Raw genomic sequence first — 19,351 nt, 5'->3', positions numbered from 1 at the left:
AAGGGCTTGTTGGAAGGATCTCTACATTATATAACTTACAAGAATATAAACAAATAGTTTATTCATTTTATTTTCTTTCCTACCTGTTCTACATCATTTTTTTTCCAATAATTTTTGATTATTTCATCATGCATATGTGATTTTAGGTAGGATTGATATCTTCTGCAGCACTAGAAATAATGAATAATAATAGCACAAGGAAGGATCAAAAAATTGGCTGGCGGTTTTCGCCATTTTGAAGGCCAGAACATTAGATTTAAGGTATGACTTCAAACACTATCTTTTAAAAAAAGATATATACTTTGATTTAAAGATTTTGAGTAAGACCAAGCCCATCATTCAAGAGTTACTCCAGCAGCTAATTATGCGTGCTAAAGAGTTGAACTTTATTTGCTAACTCTGTCTAGTTACGGTTCCTAAACTGTGGCATTTTTATCTGTTACACTCATGGAGCACCATAATATGAATGGAATGTGATTAAATGCAATTAACTTCCTTTTAATGAATTAAATAGATCAAATAACTCAAAATAAGAGAAGCTTTCTGAATTCATGTATTTGTATGGTTCTTTTTTTCAACATGCCTCCGTTTTCAACATTCTCTATGAATTCTGGGACACAATGAGCTATTCCATTAACGTCTTCACTAGTTTTAACAAAATAGAGGTTTTATTACTTAACATCAGCATTGGTGTTACTAGTTCCCTGCTTTTATTGACTGTTTATTTCCTGTTCAGATTTTAAAGTATCTCATAAACCCTTTTCATGATGGTATTGCAGCGGGAACTCATGTCCATGATCCAGTTATTGCTCTCCTTGATAGAGTTTGACATTCCATGTTGTTATTCTTTATTCTGTTTTTATTCTTTAATTCTAGCAGCATTTTGCCTCTTTTTTTTCAATTATTTCAGTTTATTGAACGGTGCTGACTGTTCCATTAGCCTTTAGTGATTGACCTGCTCACATTTTGTATGCCTCATTTTGCTGTTAGCTAGGTAACAATAAGAAAAACAATTCCTTAATCCATAGGTGCTCCTTAAGATGAAGGAAGAGGATGCTTTCTCAGTTCTGAAGATTTTGGTTTTAAAATATACTGACAGCCACTGGAGATGTTTACTCTAGAATCGAAGAATATTAGCCCACTGATATTATCCATACAATATATGCAGGCATAAATGACTGTAAAAGTGGAAGAGAAGCATGGAATTAGACATTTTTAGTATTATTGTAATCTCTTATACAGCTACATTTTTTAAATCTCTTATTTTTTTAAAAGAAACCATATAGCCAAGCAGAGTCTTATGTATGACCAAAAAAAAAAAAAAAAAGCAATGAAATGAAATAAAATGACAAAGATTATTTTAATAAGAAAACTCTTATTGTATTCACAAGCTTATGTGGAAGTATCTTCCTTATGAAGTATTTATGGACATGTTTTATTTATAGAATGCTGTGGCAGTTATATCATGCAGAGGACTGAAAAAATGGCAAGGAATTTTTGTATTTTATAAAAATGTAGCCCTTAAGACAAACTCATTATGCCTTTCTAAAATTGATAAAGAACATAATGAACTCCAGCACCTGCTCATTTTCTTAAAGAAACATCAATTTATCTCAATATTCTCCAGTTCTACAAGTGAGAAATATGCATGTGGAGGACATGAGACAATCCTAACTGCATTGAACAGATGCTTCATGCTTTAGTGTTTTAAATTATGTATGATGCATGAATGTTTATTTTCATTAATGTGCAAATCGCAACTGAAATTTTGCACAAGTTTTGTGTGTCCTGTAGCCCAAGGAAAATGATCAATTAAAATGTGATTGTTTTATCCATATAAATGCAAACATACACGCACGAACATGCATTAGATGCTGTTCATTAGAATGTCAATGCTTTCAGTAGATCACACTTTCCCACACAGTAGACACTTTTAATGTGGCCATTCCTAATTTCTGTCTGAAATGTTGCTGCCTACTCATTCATAACCTAGGGCAATATTTGGTTTTCTAGAGCATCAGCATGAGTTTACTTCCTTCTCCCCAATTTAAAAATGTGAATCAATTAAAGATCTGTTCTCTTCAGGGGAAAAAAAAATCAAAACAAAACAAAAACAACAACAAAAAACCCCCACTCCACAGTACTTTCCTCAAAAGCAATTCTTTTCTTGTGAACCACATTCACAAAGGATATTATCATTGCCTCCTGTGGTCTTGAATCCATTTAGAGCAGTGGTAACAGTATTTTCAGTAACAGATCACTCACACCTGCAGTTGCCATCATGTAAGTAATTAAAAAATGACAAGATGTCCAATTATTATGAAGTCATCATGCATATTTTCAGCTAATAGAATATTTCAACTTCTAGGTAGGCATTTTTAAAAAATAATTAAATAATTGGATTGTGAAAGGGAAGGCAGTTACCAAAAGCCAGTTCTTATCAACAATAATACCTTTAACCCTTGTTTTATGTTATTTCACAAATATTTATCCTTGTAAATTTTTGTAAACTTTAGTAGTAGTTCCATAAATTCCTGAAACATGTTGAAGATGAGCTTCACAGTGACAGTTCTGTTTTCACTGAAGCTGTAGCTGTGGCACAAGGAGGTTCAGCAGGTATTTCTCTCTTTTGTGGTGGAGTTTAGTGCATGCCTACACCCAGGTGTGTAGTTTTTTCTAGGAAATAACTTTGATGTAATGGCTATTCTCTGATATCTAGCATAGTATTTGTTCTTAAGTAGATAAATATAATAATTTTCATATGTATTTATTGTAAGTTGAGAATAATTGTTATGACATTTTAATTCACTTTAATCATAAAGGTCTTGCAGCAAAATAATCATTAAAAGCATTTCTTCTTAGCATCAGTAGTTCCCATAACAAAATACGTAATACCAGTATGTTTCAGGGCAAAAATTCTAATTTGATTATTCCTATACAAGAATCATAGTCAATATACATTATATGGCTTTGAGATCTCAAAAGCTTGCTGTCTAAAAGAGCAAATTATTCCTTCCTTCCAGGAATTAAAGAATGCTTTCTATCTGATGAAATTAGAAAAGGAGAATATGTTAAACAAAGCCTAATATAAAGCCTATTAAAATCAATAAAAGAATGTCCTGTAATTCACTTATGCAATACATAGAAATATTAAACATCCAAAAGACAGGTTCCTGAAGTGCACTAAACACATTATTTAAATTAAAAGGCAACTCAGTGAATTAGGGATGGAAGGGGAGGGAAGACAAAAAAAGCCTTGGAAGTGCTAGCCTGGCGAATGGCTGAGATATTCCGAATGTTGCTGACTAAGGTGATGAGTAGGAAATAGAGACCAGGAACAGAATAAACAGATTTATATGTTCTTGTTTAGTAAGAGACATGTATTCCCATGACACCCTTCATTCAGCATTTACAGCTGTGAATGACTACCTGCACACTCTGGTTTAGTATTTTCTTTTTCATACATTGTATGCACTCTATATTGCAGTTATTAGGAATTACTTAAATAAGTTACTCAGTATAAAGCTGTCACCATGACCAATGGTCAAAGGCAAAATGTTAAAATAACTCTGCAGCTTGTCAGTTCAGATTTCATAGTAATTACTATTTAAGGATTGTATTCAAAACAGTGATTATACCTCTAAATAAACAATAAACCAAGGCTTAAGTAAGTGAGGAAAAGAAGCAAAATAAGTGTTTGTATTTAAAGCCTGAAAAGCTGGGTTTTTTTCATTGAGGATGACATGTTTAAACTGTGTGTCCCATAGGGTTGGTTGGTGTAGGAGTCACAGACACCGTTCTCAATATTGAAGTGACACAGGTATGCCATAAGATGGTCCCTGGTCCCATTTAAGAAAGTTAGGGCAACTCTTACATTACGAATCCTTCTCATATGTTGAATGCTGGATGCTGAAATACCAGGCACAGTCAATTCTTAGGCATTTTTGTGTGTACAACACAGCACAGCTATAGGCTCTGAAAGAGTTTGGTAGCATCTAGGAAGACTGAGGGTTTGGGTTTGGTTTTTTTTCTTTTTTTCTGTTGTTTTGTTTTGTATCAGTGGTGTTTAAATATTTGCTTAAACATAATACATACAGAGGGTGTTTAAATATTTGTTTAAATGCTGAGGGGCACTTAGAAATCCATCACATCCAAGAATCCCACTTCCCCAAGAATCTAGTCTTTCTTGCTATGAGTTTACTTGGCTTGTATATGAATGTGTAGACAATAGAGAGAACTAAACAGTGCTATCTGTGAACTCATAAAATCACACAGCTGTTAATTTCTTACTAGGTTCAAGACACCTATACATGGAGCAGCTAAGAGGAACAAGATGGTACCACTCAAACTATGGTATGGATCTGAGCATTTTGACACAGGGAAAAAGCTGATAAAAGGATTTGCAGGCAAAATTCTCCTATGGCTTCTAGAGTAGCACAGTGTCATACAATCTATTTTTATGAACTGTATCTACCAAGAAAAATTCTGGCCTAGAAAAGAGTTTTTTAAAGGACAACCATTTTGTATAGGAGAACAATTTTCTATACTAAAATTCAGCAGAACATTTCAGTTTTCAACACAATGTACTTCATTTTTGGAACGCACTCAAACTGAGCATTCATGCATGCTAAAAGTGAAGATGACAGGCAGGACAGCAGTCTGATGTACTGCACAGTATGCATTATCTAAGACAGTATATAGAATTCACGCTTACTTCATGTAATCAGTGGTCCAGGATGTCCTGAAAAGGTCTTGTAAATGTATGTGGAGAAAACCAAAATACTTAAAAAATATACTTTTGAAAACCTGAAATTAGAAATAAGGCAGCAGACTGATGAGCTGTAATTTGTTATATGCAATGGCTACAACCAGCTAACTAAGATTATACTATATCATGCTGGAACTTGCTGTGAAAAAAGCACCTACTTTTACTGCATTTTTTTTTCAGTTAATTCATAGAAGTTCCATAGGTGAAAAGGTGTAAGTTTATCCAATAATAACAACACATATGTTGGATGCAGGACTATATCTTTGACAAGTTTGATAGTAAGACTTATAAAATATAATTATTTTATGTTCTATCCTCATTTTATTATCCTCCTAAATTGTTATTTATTATCTTCTACCCTCATTCACTGAATTGCCTATTAATTTCAATAATTGGTGTATTGCACTTTGGGAAAGAGGGATTAAGGAGGGAGGGAGGGAGAGAAGAAGAGAGGGAGGAAAGAAGTGTAGAGTTCCAAGAAAAAGTAACTGAAAGTAAAAAATCTAGCAGAGAAGTCAGAAAGTAAATTTTATACACATTTTTTACTCAATATTTAAAAGATCACAAAATGATTTTTTTTTTTAACTACAAAAGCAATTCATTGATCTACCTTATAGGATAGTCAAGATTGAAAATAATTTTATTTTAAAAGCTAGAATTCATGTCTTTTAATTTCAGTCATCCATAAATTTGACAGTTCAACTTTTCTTTTGTGCAGAGAGCTGTCTAGTAGAATGCTACCAAATTAACAAATATTCCACAAGCTTATAAGGTTAGTCTTTCTTTCATGAAACTTTGGCAAGCAAGGTTGAGAGACCAGCTATTTCATATGTTCTGTCTACTTTAAATGTGTAATATTCTGACCCATATTGAAAAGCCTCCTAAAATACAAATCCAACATCGAGATGTTCATTTTTGATCGAACCAAAGGAAAGCCACGAGTGATCAAAAATTGGCTTAAAGCTGACATTTTATAGCAGGCACACTAGATCAGAGCTAAGAAAAATGTCTTCCTAGACCTCAGAACTTTTGACAATCTTGCCCATCAACAGCTCGATCCTGGAAGTGTCCTGTGACTTACACATTCAACTCAAATACAGAAAAGCACAGTTTAAAGCATAGTCATTCACACCGCAGAAAAGTATCGGCATCATGGGAAGACATACATATGTTTCCATTTGTTTATAAAAATGGCAGTCTTCTGTTGAGCTTCAGAAAGAGGACATAGAAAGCATGAAGGTGGTGCCTTCAATTTTGTCTTAAAAAACTTTGCTAGCATGGTGTGCTATCAGAACTACTTTACATAGCTCCAGGATTAGTAGTATTTTTTGCAAAACCTTGCTTTTGTTCATAGTTCGTCAGAAGCAATTATACACTTAGGTATCTTGTATACTTAATCAATTCTGAAGGCCCCATTAGTGGGTTGTATAATGGAAAGACTTTGTTAGGAAGACTTCAATATGAAAATATTAAAGGAATCTTTCCTCAAAAATACTAAAAAATGGAACATTGAATTGGAGTTGAATCTGTGGCTCCTATAACTAATGTGAACATCCTAAACACTGAGAAGATGGAAAGATGGGAAGATTGGAGTCACAACCATCTTCTGTTTTCCATGTAGTTTGATCCTGTAAATGTTTTCCAAGAAAGCTGACCAGAACAGTCCAGGCAGGTGAAAAGGAAGTCTATGCTTAATCTGCAGCTCCCAATGAAACTAGTACTGCACTGGGTACCTCACTTCTCATCACTGTTGACGGGCTCTTTAGGTGTTCAGTGAGCATGCTGGAGAACACTGAGGGTCTCCAGTTCCAGACATTTTATGCATCTCAAATGCAGGGTAGCATCCGAATAAGGGGTTTTAGGATCTCAATTTGAAAATCCATCATTAAAATTAAAATTAAAACATTCATTCACAAAGTAATTCAGGACCTAATGTCCCATGTATTTCAATAGGACACAGTCACTAAATATTTCAGGCACAATCTTCTGATATTTTGCCCTTATGCTGGCAAAATATTTGGGAAAGAAACACTTACTGCTTAATCTGTTCTTGCCCTCTTTCCTGAGCTTTCATTACTGACCCCTGCTAAACAGACCTGGGCCAAATGGGCCTTTGAGCTAACCCGCAATGCTTTTTCTACTGGGATTTTCATTACTTCTATTAAACACTAGCATCTAGATACTTTTGTGTTCTGTAATTATTTGCTAGTACATCCTATTTTGACTAATAATTCAATATTTTAACAGATTTTTATATATAAAGACTCCAAAATTTGAGCAAATTTATGAGAAATTACTATAGCATATTTATAAAATTTATTAGATAATTGTGCAAGGCACTCAACTATTGTTTTTCAGCACAGTTCCTCAGAAATCATGCTTTTGATAATAATAACTCCTTGTGGTGGGTTGACCCTGGCTGGAGGCCAGGTGCCCACCAGAGCTGCTCTCTCACTCCCCTCATTCACTAAACAGGGGAGAAAAGGCATAACGAAATGCTTGTGGGTCAAGATAAGGACAGGGAGAGATCACTCACTAATTGTTGTCACGAGCAAAACAGACCGAACTTAGAGAGGGAATTCATCTAATTTATTACTAGGCAAAACAGAGTAGAGGAATGAGAAATAAAATCAACTCTTAAAACACCTCCCCCCACCCCTCCCATCTTCCCGGGCTCAACTTCACTCCCGGCTTCAACCTTCCCCCCCCTCAGCGGCACAGGGGGACGGGGAGTGGGGGTTACGGTCAGTTCAGCACACGGTGTTTCTGCCGCTTCTTCATCCTCAGGGGGAGGACTCCTCTCATCGTTCCCCTGCTCCAGCATGGAGTCCCTCTCATGGGAGACAGTCCTTCACGAACTGCTCCAGCGTGGGTCTCTTCCATGGGGTACAGACCTTCAGGAGCAAACTGCTCCAGCGTGGGATCCCCCACAAGGTCACAAGTCCTGCCAGCAAACCTGCCCTGGCGTGGGCTCCTCTCTCCACGGGTCCACAGGTCCTGCCAGGAACTTGCTCCAGCGTGGGCTTCCCACAGGCCACAGCCTCCTTCAGGTGCCTCCACCTGCTCTGGCGTGGGGTCCTCCATGGGCTGCAGGTGGAATCTCTACACCCCCTCATCCTTCCTCCATGGGCTGCAGGGGGACAGCCTGCTTCACCATGGCCTTCACCATGGGCTGCAGGGGGATCTCTGCTCCGGCGCCTGGAGCACCTCCTCCCCCTCCATCTGCACTGACCTTGGTGTCTGCAGAGTTTCTTACATCTTCTCACTCCTCTCTCCGGCTGTAAAAGCTCTCTCTAACTTGTTTTTCTCCTTCTTAAATATGTTATCACAGAGGTGCTGATTGGCTTGGCCTTGGCCAGCGGCGGGTCCATCTTGGAGCCGGCTGGCATTGGCTCTATCAGACACAGGGGAAGCTTCTAGCAGCTTCTCACAGAAGCCACCCTTGTAGCCCCCCCCCCGCTACCAAAACCTTGCCACGCAAACCCAACACAGTCCTTTAATGCTTTCATATATTTACATTGGTATCAGGAGATTGTAGAACTTGCAAAACATACAAAGAGTTTAGAAAATGTTTGGGGAAGAGCTTCTAACACACAGATTCTCTAAATACTCTAACAAGCTGCTGTAGAAAGATGAAATAAGAAAACCATGCAGTGAAAACATCTGGCCTAGCTGTAAGAAAGAACTCTGAAAAATTCCCCAAAGGACTTCTGTGCCAGCTTACAGACTTCCAGTGAAAGCATGGACTGTGATGAAATACACACACACACACGAATTTTACTCAAAACTATCTGCAGATAATATAGAATTTTAAATAAAATAGGTGAATTATTAATCTTCTATTTGTTTCAATGAATATCTCTTGAAAGAGTATCTCTCATGTCCAGTGCATCCATCCCACATCTCTCAAGACCATAACCAAATATATACATTTGGCAAAGAAGTTAAATTTAAGATTATCATGAATATGCAACATTTTCTTTGTAAGGCAATTTTCTCATAAATTCATGCTGAGATGGCCTCCAAAGATGACTAGGAACTTAAATTAAGTTTGAGGTCATTTTGCTTCAAGGAGATAAATTTGAGATAATTTGCTTTGTCTCCTTGTAACATGCACTTTTTCTCCAAAACATGCTAATGACACTATAATTTTAATGTTATAAGTGTTCAAATTTACCTCTATTTAAAGGGCTCGGCAAAAGAATAATACGCTTGAATTAAGATTTATGTGTAATTTAAAATGTTTTCATGTTGTTTCTCTGCACAGTTAAGATGTTCACGTCTTTTTCTATATGTTCCAGTTAGTACGTATATTCATAATTGCTATTGGCATTAATAGTTATAATACTCATTAAAAGAAAGGCTACTCAACATTTAACATAAAATAACGGTTTTAAGCAATTTTTTCTTAGGAGTCCTGTACCCTTGCAATGACATTCTTCCTTTTTATCCTTGTATTAACAGAACCGTGTTCTTGACAATGTTGTGCTTCCCTCTTTTACTGATGTTTCAATTTCTTCAACTTCTAAATTCTTGTGATGAGCTTCCTTGCAGAATATCACATAGTGGAAGTGCTAGAGTGGGATTTGACACATCACATCACATCACAAGCACATTCATGAGCATCAGGCACTTGAAAACTGCATCCTCCTAGAAATGTTGAGTTATATCACAAGAACATTTAGTCTGCAACATGGCAACTTTTAGGTGGTTACATGACCTGAACCTTACTCTCTTAAAGATTACTTTGTACTAGGTTTCATCAAAATCAAGATTTACAAAAAAGTAATCAGTAGAAACAAAAGCCAAAATACACAAGATGAAATTCATGCTTATGAAGAAAAGGAGTATTTCAGCTACAGCTGTGTTTAGACATGTGAGTGAAATGAACTGAAAACTATAGAGGTCAAAAAAACATTTCTGAATTGCATTTAGGAAGTCAGAAGGTGAAGATTTAATAAAAATAAAAATGCTATCTACTTCTGCTTTGGTTTCATATATTAGTATGTGTAAGTCTTTAACCTAATACCATTCAAATCTTTTTTTGATTCAAACTTTTACTGAATTTTCATTTCTCATCTTTGATCAACACAGACTCCAGTCTATCTGCTAGGTAGGCAGAGGTACAGTGTGAGACAGAATAAAACATACAGTATCAGAAGAAAAGAAGCTTTATTACTATGATCCCAAAGATGGTGTAATTTACATATGAAAGGAAAAAAATAAGGCAAGTTTTATGTTACTTATTGGTTGTTTTCTTTTAGAATGCCCAGGGAGAGCTGATTTTCAGAATATCTTCACCACTTATGTTGGTTGTCATCTGACTATGTAAATAGTAAGGTAACTCAGACAAAGACGACATAAACCAGCTGTGTTACTTAAAGTGGAGAATAGCAATTTATTAACTGCAACATCAGCCTTCAAGGAAATCTTTGCTTATCTGAAAGACTTAGATCTACACAGTATGTGTAACAGTATAGTTTTTACCTAGACATGGGAGATGTCCTTGAAGGCCACAGGAAAAAGCATCATGAAGAAAATATTGAGCAGAAAGTGTGCCAGATGTCACCATTTAAGTCCAAGAGAAGAGAAAGCCAAAGTATAATTTTCTTATAACAATGTGGAACCTTCTATTCATTAGATGTGCTGAGACTAAAAGTCAAGATATAGTCAAGAAATTGACTACACAAATCAAGATATTTTAGGTTTAACTCAAGAACTGTTTGGCCCATCAGAGGATTGTGGTGACAGCTGCAATGGCAGTCTGTGAGTACCTTCTACCTCTCAACAGGATTTTCAATTTTACTGCGAAAAACTTTTCACAGTTGTACAATAAAAGAAAATTCCTCCTCCATTTCAAGAAGTGAATCACTACGTCCACTTACCTTGAAACTTGGCACTTAACAAAAGTTGTGGAATACCAGCAAGGAAGATAAGGAAGGACCACATAAGGTGACTATGTGCCATGAACAGGCACTCTATTTGGTCCCTGCATAAGGTGACTATGTGCCATGAACAGGCACTATATTTGGTCCCTGCACTACAAAGAAATACTCCTGAATACTCAGTATGACTTTGCTTGTATACCACAACCAGATGGAGAGAGGACCAGACATTTTACCCATGAGTAGTGCTTCTGTATGTTAGAGAATTTTACCCTCAGCATAATGATCTGGAAATCTCCATTCTAAGACAGTCAACTGTCATCTTCTTGTGTGTTTATCTACAGGAGGAAGCAATATGCATTTAGTTCTACTAGACAAACTTTAATTGAGGAGCTGGTCAGGCATATAGATTGCCCTGCTGGTGTTCATGCCAGTTCTCAAAGGTTGCTCTTTCAAACATATGATTCCATATCCATTTGTAAAGCACTGAAAAATAAAATCTCAAGAGTATACCCCAAACCAGGAACCATTACTTAAAGTACTACACCAAATTAAAGCAAAATGTCACAGCTATCAAAACAAAATCAAATCATTAACTCAAATAGGTTATACCCTGTGTTATATTTGTACCATACCATCAAAGTATTATTCCAAACTATCAGTGTCTATATGTATTCTAAAAAGTAATCTATCTGCATAAAAAACAAACAACAAAGTTGCAATAGTTTCAGTCTTTAGATACATGTATGTATAGAGAGACATATATATACACATATGAAGCAAGCAAATTATTAGCCAATGTCAACATTTTTTAAAATAACATCTTTAGCAATCTCATGGTAGCTTAGGTAAAGGCTCAGATTAAGTGTAGAAAATAATATACTGAACAAAAAAAATCTTTGTCAAGCACCATATCCCAGAGTAGTGACTATTTGCTATGCTATGTATGGCCAGGAATAAAGGTAATTATTCACTTTAGGGTCATCATTAGGGTGTAAAAGGGTGGGGTAAAATAATGGAGCCCTGTGGAACTAAATCTCTGAAGCTATGAAGGACAAAGGAAACAATCTCAAGTGTGGTTTCATTCTCTAACTGGAAGCAATAAATGTCAGTAAAAAGAAAATTGTGTAATATACAGCCTTATTTTTGAGAATGGGTGTTTCTGCAGCACCATCTATTTATTTTCCATTAGCTCGCACAGATGACAATAGTGGCAAAAGCATGGACAGAAGTTAAACTGTAACCCAACACAAAAATAAGTATAAAACAGTGACGCATTTAACCAGTTCAGAAGAAGGAAATATAATGTGTAAAAAATCTTGTGAATAACTAGAGAATGATATATGGGCAGATCTTACAACACTGGACCTAATAACTGATTCACTGAGGTACCAGATCACTAAGGGAACTTGGGGCAAAGGGCAAGAAAAGAGAATGAGGAAGAAGGAGAGTATAGATGAAAATGTGTCTCTGACTCAGCGTCGTGGTTTAGGCCCAGCCGGTAGCTGGGTGCCACGCGGCCGCTCACTCACCCCTCCCCCAGCGGGATGGGAGAGGAGAAGTCTAACAAAAGGCTTGTGGGTCGAGATAAGGACAGGGGGAGATCACTCACTAATTACCGTCAGGAGCAAAACAGACTGAATGTAGAGAGGAGATTCATCTAATTTATTACTAGGCAAAACAGAGTAGAGCAATGAGAAAATAAAACCAAGTCTTAAAACACCTCCCCCCACCCCTCCCATCTTCTCGGGCTCAACTTCACTCCCGGCTTCAACCTCCTCCCCCCTCAGCGGCACAAGGGGGCGGGGAATGGGGGTTGCGGTCAGTTCATCACACGTTGTCTCTGCCGCTTCTTTGTCCTCAGGGGGAGGACTCCTCTCAACATTCCCCTGCTCCAACATGGAGTCTCTCCCACGGGCTACAGTCCTTCACGAACTGCTCCAGCGTAGTCTTTCCCACAGGGTGCAGACCTTCAGGAGCAGACTGCTCCAGCGTGGGGTCCCTCCCACAGGGTCACAAGTCCTGCCAGCAAACCTGCCCTGGCGTGGGCTCCCCTCTTCGCGGGTCTACCGGTCCGGCCCGGACTTGCTCCAGCGTGGGCTTCCCACAGGCCACAGCCTCCTTCAGGTGCCTCCACCTGCTCCAGCGTGGGGTCCTCCACGGGCTGCAGGTGGAATCTCTACACCCCCTCATCCCTCCTCCATGGGCTGCAGGGGGACAGCCTGCTTCACCATGGCCTTCACCACGGGCTGCAGGGGGATCTTTGCTCTGGTGTCTGGAGCACCTCTGCCCCCTCCTTCCTCACTGACCTTGGTGTCTGCAGAGCTTCTTACATCTTCTCACTCCTCTCTCCGGTTGCAAAAGTTTTTCTTAACTCTTTTGTTTTCCTTCTTAAATATGTTATCACAGAGGCGCTGATTGGCTTGGCCCTGGCCAGGGGCGGATCCATCTTGGAGCCGGCTGGCATTGGCTCTGTCAGACACAGGGGAAGCTTCTAGCAGCTTCTCACAGAAGCCACCCCTGTAGCCCCCCCCCCGCTACCAAAACCTTGCCACGCAAACCCAACACACTCAGCAAGTCCGGAATCAGGCCAGGCTGGCGAGTGTGACAATGTGAAGAAAAAGCTATCCTGAAACAAAAGACTTCCAGCGCTACAGGTGAGAGTTAAAAAGGAACAGCAAGAAAGCTTGCATTCACAGTGATTGCCAACACGGTATATTGACAAAAGATGGAAAAAATGCAATGGATTCCACAATCTTGCAGGAGTTTGCAAATCCTCAAAGAGTGTGTGAAGCAGGGATTATGAAAATAGGTTATGCTTTGAGTGCACTCAGCAAGCATAAGCCAAAGGGACTGCGAACGTGCTTATAAATCATTAGGGATTTCCATAGGAATCCTTACAGAAGGTTAGTAATGCAGAGTGCTTAACATCAATCTTGTTGTTTTTACAGTGTAAGCTTGCAATATTTCCTTTAATAATTTTAATGTGACTTTTAAGAAGGTTGAATCCAATTAAAAAGCATGTATTTAATGGCCTGCCTTTATCTATCTTTCTCTCATATTAAGCAAAAGAAATAACTTTGAAATGTTCTTCAGAAACTCAAGAAATCAATAAATGAAGCAAAATAAGGATAAAAGAAAAATTAACACACTTCAGGAGAAAAATCACATACAAAGATAGAAAAAGTGAAATATTTTACTTGGCAGCTGTACTGAAAAAAAGACTGTGGAAAGATGTGGAAAATTGCTATTAGAATCTGAGTCACCTATGTAGTGACTCAGGGCAAAAGTCGTTTTAGTGGGATTTGACAGAGGTGTAAAATGTAAGGCACAGATGGTAATTATTCTGCTCTACTTGGCAATGGTGACATTTCAGTTGGAATGCTGGTTTTTTGGCCACTGAACTATAAGAAAGATGTAGACAAAATTGGAATACGGAGTATGGTAACAAAAATGTTTAGAAGCTTTTAAAATTTCCTCACAAAGCAAAAATAGACTCAAAAAACCCTGGCTTAATTTGGTCTTGAAAAGACTGAGAAGAAAATAGATAGCAGCCCTCAGATATTTTAAAAGGAGTATGTTCTATGTCCACAGAGAATACAGAGAGAATGGTATGCCTAAATGGCAATGAGGTGTTTTTCCTATATATGACCAAAAAAGGTTTCACATGGGTCAAAAAAGTTTAGGCCAATTGATACAATATTTGCTAGGACAATAAAACAGTTGTGATTCTCCATGTCTACAATTATACATATATATGTATATATCAGTTCTAACGAGAGGGTTGAAATTCAAAGTGAGTGAAGGCTCAAAAGGATCAACGTCCATTTCCAAGTGCATCCCTCCAGGCTATATCAATATTTCACTCCATTACTAGCAAGGCTGAAATAGTGAACTCCTATGACTATACAGTGATATTGGCATGGAAGCTACTCTGGTCATATCTGCTACAGTATGGCAAGAGTGCTTTTTTTTTAATCATAACAAATCAAGAGATTCCTATATAAATTCAAGTTCCATTCCCCATCACAACACCCCTGAACTTCTTCCTTGGCTGCTAAATTGTAACCAAAATTCCAAGATTTGGAAACAGTTTTCATATCCAGTCATTCTTTCAATCATTACACTAATGAAAGTGACAGTGAAATATTTTGTTCAGCTTTTTACATCACTATTGAGTGCCAACATTTTTCAGCCAAAATGTGTGAAAGGTTTTAAATGTGTCAAAGTAGTTTCAAAGCAGTTTTCTCTTTCAACCTAGAGTTAAAGCTCCTGGATAAAACCCTATTATTTTTTTTTCCCCCAGCTATATTATAAACTATTATACTTTTTTCTTGCTCTACTACATCAAGATTATCAAGTCACAAGAGAAAACAGAGACTTTAGCAAACCTGTTAAGCAGAGTTTCACTTTCATGCTTGTATGATAGTTCAAATGAATGCTCAGGAAAAAAGACTTGCATTTCTGAACAATTTGGGAAAACATGGCAAATATTTTTGATATCAGAATGATAGGAAGGAAAACTATTGACAGTTACAATTCTATAGTCTCATCTAGCTGCAAAGTAGAGTAGAGATTATTTTAACAGTAACTGAAAACAGTACATTTTTGGTCTTGTCTTGAAAATATTATGTTTTGGTATTATCTGCAAGAGCTATTAAATTAGCTAGCTTGAATACATCTTTTCATCCACCATAGGAATTTCCTCTTTTCTGCTGCAAGGTAGTTACTTGTCTCCTGTGACTTTGTGATCTTTTCTAATATTCATAATTTGGTGGCTCATACAAAGAGATCATTTGAGCACTTCTGTATTCACAGGAGCAGCTGAACAGAAAATTTTCTTAACTGTTGTCATTTTTTTTCGAGTTCATTCAATTTATGCTTGAAGGAACTCTCCATATTGTCTTTGCAATGAAGGTGCCTTCTTTCAAGGTGGTGTCAAAGATCAAATAGTTTCATTTTCCCATTAGCAAATACTTTGTAACACAGCTTTGAAATTATTGTTCATCAGTTGACACAGTCTGAATAAAGCCCATTTAAACATAATTTGGTCTATATTAGCTAGTTTTCTTTTAGGGTTCTCATACCATTCATCCTTTTGCTTTTAATGATAATAGAAGCTGAGAGATTATTTCAGGGTTTTTTTCTGAACAGTACTTACAGCTAAGTGTTCATTGCTAAAAGATAGTAAAAGTGCAAGTTTTTCTTCACTGTTCCTTTCTTTAGCCACTAGCCCACTGCTAGTCTCAAGATGTACTAGCAGAGTTTCTGGTGGCTAAACTACCAGATATGACTCAAAGTTGAGTTATAATAATAGGAAATATATAATTATATAGTGGAATACAAGAAATTGTGTCTACTGCCATGATGCCATCGGTGCCAGCCAAATAAAAGAATGAATAGCTGAAGATGTAGAAAATCATGGCTATGGACTCTTTGATTCCAACCAACTCCATAACTTTGCCTCAAAACTGGAACAAAATAATGGTCTCAATTCAAAGCTGTGACAACTGTGTGACAAAACAAGAAGAAACTGCTTTTCTTATCACTATTGGTATTGGGCCGTTCCATTGGATTGTCACTTCTCCTCATATGTGCCAGCAGTTTTCTGGTTTTTAAACCATAAATAATTAAGCAACCTTTAGGGCAACATGTATTCTAGACCCTGGAGGCACATAAAGGGTCATTTTTTAAATTGCAGGAGATATTCATACCAATTTGAGATGTGATTGAACAGCAGAACTATAGAACATCTTATAGAATTTCAGCAAATTTCATTTAGCTAAATTTTTATTAATCTTCTACAGATTCCTAAGGAATAGTCCATGGATTTTTTAGATCAGTTAACAGCAGTTTAAAAACTACAGGACTGTATGAACCTTTAAAGTACCCTCCAGTTCTGCTTTTTTATAATTCTATTATTACCATTCCCCTAAGCAAGCTTTATTGGAAGACATGACAGCAAAAAAGGTGACTGCCTGCAAGTCAAAACTGGTTTTGCAGGATATGGTAGGTTTAATATAGTAATGTCTGAGAATAAGCTGTAGATTACTCAACATGACTTCAAATAATATGCCATGAAGTCTGGGTTTAGACGTATAGCCTATGTAGTATGGGCTAATGGAAATCAGTGTCACAATAATAAACAGATATTGAAAGCCTGCAGGGTGAAGTATTAAGGTATTTAGTGTCATTACCTTGCAGGAAGAGCACCAAAGACTCACTGATTGACACCTACTGATATTCTATCTAACAGACATTTGAGATCAAGTATATCCGTAATGTGAGAAATTGTGTTAGCTGAACTGGAAATTTACAGATGTTTAAAAACACAGCTGAAGACAAACAGAAGTGTCAGTATAATGTGGGATGCCAGGAGCTGCCACATACGTGATTTATATTCAGTATGAGGCACGACATCAGTATTAGCATGTGAAGTTGTCCAACTGCCTTATGAAATGGTCACCAAAAAGAAAAAGGACATAATGAGGAGAAATAGAGGAAATGCGCTTCAGTTTCCCAGAGGCAGGAAAAGAAAGGCTTCTGGTAACAGAGCAATATATTATCATACATTCTTATAGCAATCTGTAAAAATAACATACTTTGCATTATGTAAGTGCCTATTATTCCATAATATAGGACAAATCCGTTAAATCAGTGATTACTATATATAATATAAAGCATAGCTACAGAGTCAATTGCATAGTTTCTCCCTTGGAAGAAATTCTTGTCTGAGACCAACTCTTCCTTCTACAGTTTTAATACATAGAATAGCAAAAGACTCTTAAAAAAAATCAGCATTTATTACTTGTAGAAGATAAGCACTGGTTTCTCAGGACTTCTAAGTACAGAGTAGAAAAATCACTTGAATAATTTTATGACCCAATTGTTTATCTATAAATCTCCTGTTAAAAACATCAACCTTTGTCAAATTCTGGGTACTCATATCTATGTATACGTATGTATGTTTACATGCATATACCCATACATATATATACATATGACTAATCTATGTATATATATTATCCATATTTACCTCATGCATACAGTTTTTATACCTAAATTAGTAAATTTTTAGAACTTTATAGTTTAATAAGAAATAACAATAAGGAAATTAAATTATTTCTATCTGAAATTTCTGTTATTTCTTTAAGCCGTGCAATGTACAGAGAGTGATTCCAGTATGTCTGCCGCACCCAGAATATTTTCCATTCACTGCAAAATAGTCACCTAAATAGAGTCATAAATATCTCATTCTATATAGAATAACTGCTTTATCTGTATAAAACTACAGTTCAACCATACAAAGAAAAATAAAAGTAAAACAAATTAGCTGTGGACACCTTGCTTATTAGAGAAATTGCTTTCACAGAGAAATCAAGTAAAACAAAGCCACAGGCAAGTCAAGAAAAGCTCAAACAGAGCAAGCCTGGCAAGCCTCAAAAATCAGTAAAAAGTTTATGGTCTGTTTCTAGCAATGGCAATATGGTCCTGTATTCTGTAATACAGAATTTTGTTCTACTTTCTGGTTGTTTATTTCTGTTTCTACCCACTTGCCAAGTCTGTTCTATCTGATCCTGTTTCTCATGAATCATACATTGAGTAGGGGTAGCAATTTGCAGAAAGAATGTCATAGTGTATAAATATTTGTTTTTATCAACAAAGCCTATGGGTGTAACAATGTCAATCCAACATTCATTATGTTTGGTAGCACACTTTTAAAGCTATGTGCCATATGTTCCCTTCCATTAAAGAGACAGGGAAATTCCACTAATCCAATGCAAATCAGGGTAGGGTATAATCATAGGAAGCCTGCAAAAAGAAGCAAGTGACACCAGGTGAGAAGTGATTGCCTTGAATATGTTGTATCTTTACCAGTATTCATCCCATGGTAACACCACCTGGTGGCTTGTCTAATGAGGAAAATATGAATAGCTGGAGAAGGAAAAAGGCATAAAATATCACCTGGGAGGCCAGTCTGTTATGCCAGCTTTACTGCCAGTGTTGGAAAGACAGAGAAGGGTAGAAATTCAGAGCTTTTTCACAGAATTAACCAAACAATACTGGATTTTATTTTTTTAATTTCCTTTCAACTCATTCCTTGAGTATTTTTCCTGCTACGGGGTCCTTCAGCTGTAGCTCTTTTGCTTTGAGAGCAGTAGTACAGTGGAATTCCTAGAAGATTCACTGCAGAAGTTCTTAGTCTGGATACAAAACTTCAATTTTACTTCGAAGTAGTACAGAAACCTGCGTATGGTTTCAATGAAACTTCCTTGAAACCAATAAAATACATACCCCCTGTAACCAACCACTTTATTAAAAGTACGAAGTATTAACTTCACAATCTCAATATTTTGAGATTTTTCCTACTATACAATCTAAATCACTATTTAGTTTCATTCATTTTTTTATGTTGTTTATATGTGAAGGAGTGTCCTTACCACAGTGACCGTTGAGATGATCGTTCCTTTGTATCCTATTTTATATTTTGTAAAATTACAGCCTTTTCTCAACCTTCTCTCAGCTAGAGTCAACAAATGAAATTTTTTCTTTGTTTCTTATAAATCCAAGTTTCTTTTCAAATTGCCACACTACTGTAGGCTATTTTTTGGTGATACAGAATCATAGAATCATAGAATCATAGAATGGTCAGGGTTGGAAGGGACCTTAAAGATCATCTAGTTCCAACCCCTCTGCT

This window comes from Grus americana, chromosome 4, assembly GCF_028858705.1.
Source record: "Grus americana isolate bGruAme1 chromosome 4, bGruAme1.mat, whole genome shotgun sequence".
NCBI lineage: Eukaryota > Metazoa > Chordata > Aves > Gruiformes > Gruidae > Grus > Grus americana.
This window is presented reverse-complemented; position numbering follows the sequence as displayed.